Below are 6000 nucleotides of genomic sequence, written 5' to 3' on the forward strand. Positions count from 1 at the left end.
CTAACTTTCCTTCCACACATACATACATACATACATACATACATACATACATACATACATACATACATACAAACCAGAGGCATGCAAAAAAATATAAAGAGGAAGAAAATGTTGTATAGCACATACAAAAGGGATGGTGATGAAACAAAATACATAGAATATGTTGAGCTGCAAAGAGATCTTAAGAAAGGGATCAGGAAAGCAAAGAGGGAAATAGAAAGAAACATAGCTCTTGGAGCTACAACCAATGCAATGAGCTTTTTTCAAAATTACAACAGCAAGCGGTCAATTAAGGAGGAGGTGAAACAGATAAAGGGCAAAAATGGAGGTATCTTGGAAAACGAACAAGATGTGGCAAATATTCTAAATGAGTATTTCACAGAGGTTTTTACAAAAGAAAAAACAGATGACATGCCACAGGTTGACAATCAGTCCAGTCAAACCCTAAGAGAGATGAGGATAAATAAGGAGGAGGTACTAAAGGGACTAGCAGAATTAAAATCAAACAAATCACCTGGGCCAGATGGGATATTTCCAACAGTACTTAAAGAAATGAGGGAAATTATGTATAGGCCGCTAACTCGATTATTCCAAATGACACTTAGAACAGGGGATGTTCCCACTGACTGGAAGACTGCAAATTTCATACCAATCCACAAGAAAGTGGAGAAAATAGAGGAGCATCTCAATGAAAACCATATTCTTGGAGATAGTCAACATGGGTTTAGACGAGGCAGATCATGTCTTACTAACTTAATAAAAATTTTTGAACATGCAACTGCAGCTGTAGATCACGTGAAAGCATATGATATGATATACTTAGATTTCCAAAAAGCTTTTGATAAGGTTCCACACCAAAGACTGATCCTCAAATTGGAAGCTGTAGGCATTCAGGGTCATGTAAGTAGATGGATTATGAACTGGTTGATGTATAGGAAACAGATTAGAGGAGTCACTTCTAACTGGAGTGAGGTTGTTAGTGGAGTTCCACAGGGATCAGTACTAGGGCCTTTGCTTTTTCTAATCTATATTAATGATCTGGACTCTGGGATACTTAGCAACCTTGTCAAATTTGCAGATGATACTAAAATAGGTGGCTTAGCAGATACAATCTTGGCAGCACATGCTATTCAGAGGAACTTAGATAAATTCAGTTGTGGGCTGACACCTGGCAAATGAAATTCAATGTGGACAAGTGCAAGGTAATACATGCAGGAAACAAAAATGTCCACTATAATTACACTATGGGAGGTACAGATCTAGATGAAGTAATGCATGAGAAAGACCTAGGAATCTATGTGGATTCACTTTCTCCATCCAAACAATGTGGGGAAGCAATACAAAAGGCATACAGAATGCTAGGGTATATCGTCAAAAGTGTAGAATTTAAAACAAGGGAAGTAATGTTAAGACTGTACAATGCGCTAGACCTCATCTGGAATACTGTGTACAGTTCTGGGCACCACACTTCAAGAAGGATATTGCTGCTTTAGAGACAGTTCAGAGGAGAGCAACCAGACTTATTCCAGGTCTGAAGGGAAAGTCCTACTCGGAGAGACTGAGGGAACTGAACCTTTTCACCCTGGAACAGAGGAGATTACGTGGGGACTTGATCCAAGTCTTCAAAATCATGAAAGGTTCCTCAAACCAGAGGAGCTTTTCCAGATCAGCAGGGACACACGAACCAGGGGACACAAATGGAAATTGGGCTTCAAGGCATTCAAGATGGAAAGTGGTAGAAGCTGAAAGTTTGGGAACATTTAAAAATAGACTGGATAGGATCCATGGATCACTTAGATATTAATGGACACCAAACGAGCATGATGGGTCGAATGGCCTCCTCTCGTTTGTAAACTTTCTTATGTTCTTATGTTCTTATGTTCTTATGTTCTTATGAATGTTCCCTAAGCATGTTTCAAATGTTCCCTAATTTATGTTACAAATGTGCCTTAGCACCTCTCTCTCTCTCTCTCTCTCTCTCTCTCTCTCTCTCTCTCTCTCTCTCTCTCTGTAGATGCATCATAGGGAACATATGTAACAGTCTCTCTTTTTGTTTACCAAAAATGAGAATGAACGTATTTCAAGTGGGTGTTGCCTTGGTTGGAAACGTTTTAAGATTATTTATGAAGTGTAAAGTGGATTTGTCTCAGTTCTCCGTAGTTTTCAATGTATGTGCCATTCAGTAGCGTTCATGTTACAGATGTGCCCTATGCAGTGGTAGGGTCAATAAAATGTCAGTAAAACTTTATTTTAGCAATTATGGAGGGGAAGAACTGCAAATAGAGGGTCCCCACTAATTATCTAACTTACCAACAACGTTTCAAATTAGGTCTTGCGAAGCTGCCAAATAATGCTGTATAATCGTATGTGTCTTCATACACCGGCTGCTAATAGCTTTGATTATATATATATATTTTCTCGTGAACCACAAATGCTATTTGCTTGATTTTTACAGAGTATGTTATAAATACCATTCTTATGAAGCCTGACAAATTGTATGATTATGAATATTTTCAAATCATTTGTTTGTTTTTCCTAACATGTTACAAATGTTCCCTATGTGAAAGATGCATTATATCTTAATAACGTCTAAACAATTAAAGATATACAGATTATTATTTTCGGTAAAGTTATAACACATTGCTATTAACTATGTGTGTCAGTAAAAGTTTAAAAAATCCTAACAATTTTTTATTGATCCTGCAAAATAAGTGTTTAGGGAACATTTGTAACATAGTTAGGGTTAGCCACTGGGTAAGGGTTACATCTTCAGCAGTAAGTTTATTCATGTTAATTATTCTCATCAATGTTAAAGAACAATAAGTTCTATCATGTGTGTCGATAAAATGCTGATATTCCATAACGTTTGCTTGTGTATTCTGCAAAACACATATTTAGGGAACATTTGTAACATTAGGGTTACGATTTGCCATAGACGTGGAATGAGTTTGATTGTGATGTTAAATGGGGTTTAAAGACGCAGTCGCCTCAGTGCTGATTACTATTGCTGTGTTTCTCCACTTCTACTCCATGCTTGGGAACGCCCACATCCAGTGACGTCAAAACCGGTGGAAAAGCGGGCCGGTTCAAAAAAGATCAGCTGGATCCCAGGCCGAGCAGCAGCTCCGGCTCCAGCACCGGCACCATGTCGCTGGAAAAGCGCTAAGTGAGCTCACAGTGAGCTCAGTGTAATGTCTGCTCTGGTGAGCTCACAGTATGACCTAGTCGTGAGTCCACGTCTTCACTGGGTAGTCCTTGACAACTTAATTGACTCAATTCTTGGGCTTAATTGGTCAAAATGACCATTGCAAATCGATTCTGAAAAGCAGAAGTCAGGCCAGCAACACACAGACACAGCCCGGTAAGCTGTACAACCTTAATTAAACATACAGATGGGCTCCAAACAGCACAGAGGAATTTAACAAAGCAATCAGTTCTACAGAAATAACCAACATCATCAACTCTTTCCTCAGCTCACAGTATCAGCCTGACATCTCAGGACTAAATCTGGCCATAAATGATATCAATCAAATATTTCAAATTGCAGCCACAATGGCAAATCTTAAAAAGACAAAGAAAAAGATAAACCAGAATCACACACACACACAGACATGGTTTGATGATGAGTGTAAATCAATACGAACAAATTTAAGGCACCTATCCAATCAAAAACATCCAGTTCTGGGAAATGTGGAACAATTTAAATTCAACAAAACAACAAGAATTGGCAATACAAAATGGAACCATTTGGAAAAAATACTTTGAAAAGCTTTATAAAGATATCCAACAAAATGATCTGACACACAAACAAATTGAACCCAGGGAAAAACTGAAATTACTCGAACAATCAATTAAAAATAATCAAAACCCAACTGATGCTCCAATCACCCTACAGGAAATATCTAAAAAGCTCCAGGCACTTCCACCCAGAAAAGCCTGCATCCCGGACAGCATCAGCACTGAGATGCTCAAACACAGCAGCGCACAACTGCAGGAGGCTGAGCTTAAATTGTTCAACATGGTCCTCAGCACCCCTGACTTTAACCTGGCAGTGAAGGCACTCAAAGACAAAACAAGAAGAGCTTTCTACACAATCAGAAGAAGAACACACCAAACCACGCATGCAGGGCAGAATAAGGCCGCTACCCAACTCTCATTAATATAAAGAAAAGAGCACTGCAATTCTGGTGCACCTGAAGAAAAGTGAGTCAGACTCACTGCAGTACAAGGTCCTCCAAACCCAAGAGTTCAGCCCTGAAAAGAGTCCCCTGAGTCAGCTGGCCCTGAAGCTCACAGCACTGACCCCCGCTAATACTGCGAACAGAGACCAGCTTCAGGTCAGCACTGGTTACCTGCCCCCAATTAGAGTCAACCAAATCATAAAGATAATCAAAACCTCCTATCTGGAACATTGGAACAATGAAACCAAATTCCCAAAGTAAACTGGATTGCTATCGGGCCCTAAACAGAGAAAACACCCTGACAGAGTATCTCTTCACTGTCAGAGATACGAAGCAGAGACGCATCCTGACCAAGTACAGGCTCAGTGACCACAGCCTGGCCATAGAGACAGGCCGACACAGGCAGAGCTGGCTGCCCAGAGAGGAGCGGCGCTGCGGTCACTGCGAGACAGGAGAGGTCCAGACAGAGATGCACTTCCTCCTCCACTGCAATAAATATGCCAAAATAAGGGACACATTCTTTAATAAATTCATAAATATTGTAAAATCATTTTCTGAATTGATACATGAAAAACAAATAGCTATCCTCCTGGGGGAGGGACACACTGCCCCCCTGGCCGCCCAATATGTAGCCGCCTGCCACAGCCTGAGGGGCTCACTGTGAAAACATACAGGAGCACCAGCTGTAAACTTGTTAAGTATAAATAAAGTAAATGTACATGTCTATTAAGATTTTATTTATACATTATTTTTCTTACCTTTTATTATTTTTCAATTTATGTATATAATATTAACTGCTTTGGCAACACTACGAAACTGTTTGTCATGCTAATAAAGCACCCTTGAATTGAATTGAATTGAATTGAATTGAGAGAGAGAGAGAGAGAGAGATTGTGTGAACAGAGCACTGCTGTAATACAGCATGAAAAGAGCCGGTGCAGTGAAGCGATGATTACAATAATGATTATTAAAAGAGTTCTATATGATATTAATGATTTAATTGGGGTTATAATGGACAAGTCAAAAGGTTAAAATGTTTGGCTCTATGTAGGTTTCGAGCCGCGCTGTTTGGGGGCCCAGTGCTGCTCCGACGCCGCCGCTCTGATGCTCTGGGCGTTTAACCCGCAGCGCCGTAAAACAACTAGAAGACAGATCTTATAAAGTGTTATTTAGTTGTACATATACTGCACAGCACAAGAAACATTGGGAAAACAAGACAGCTATATGAGTGACATGTAATGTTATATGTACCTTGGATATTTTAGACGTTTTATTAAAGCACTGTCCTGTGCTACTGAAATATCATCAACTATTACAATTTGAAATCTCCCCAAATCCTTTCAGATGCCTCTCCTAATGAAATGTGTGGAATTCAGATCGGGAATATTTGCCCGTTTGTGATCCATTCGCTTGTTCTACGTGCACATGCTATACAAATGAAAAGAATAGAAACCTATTGTGAATCCAAGGTTGTCTATTAGTGAGTAAGATGTTCATTAGATTCACATTTGAGTTGTATTTCATGTCAGGATGTGAGCGCAGTTGTGAAGGATTCAGAAATCAGTTCTTGGAATCGTATCCTAAACTGAGTGAGGGGCTGGATTTGAACTCATGAAGATTTCAGGATCTTGGATGTTATTCCTTGCCCTGATGAGGGGTACTCATGAAATATTGAAGGGACCCAGAAATCCACATTGGCTCTGCCATGATCTATGTAAGGCCACTACAAAGAGATCTTAATATGGATAAGGTACGAGCTTATTGTTTTTTGTTTTCATGTGTTTCCTAGTGCCAGTACATGATTATTCACCAGTCTTCT

This window comes from Amia ocellicauda, unplaced genomic scaffold (genome assembly GCF_036373705.1).
Source record: "Amia ocellicauda isolate fAmiCal2 unplaced genomic scaffold, fAmiCal2.hap1 HAP1_SCAFFOLD_148, whole genome shotgun sequence".
Taxonomy (NCBI): Eukaryota; Metazoa; Chordata; class Actinopteri; order Amiiformes; family Amiidae; genus Amia; species Amia ocellicauda.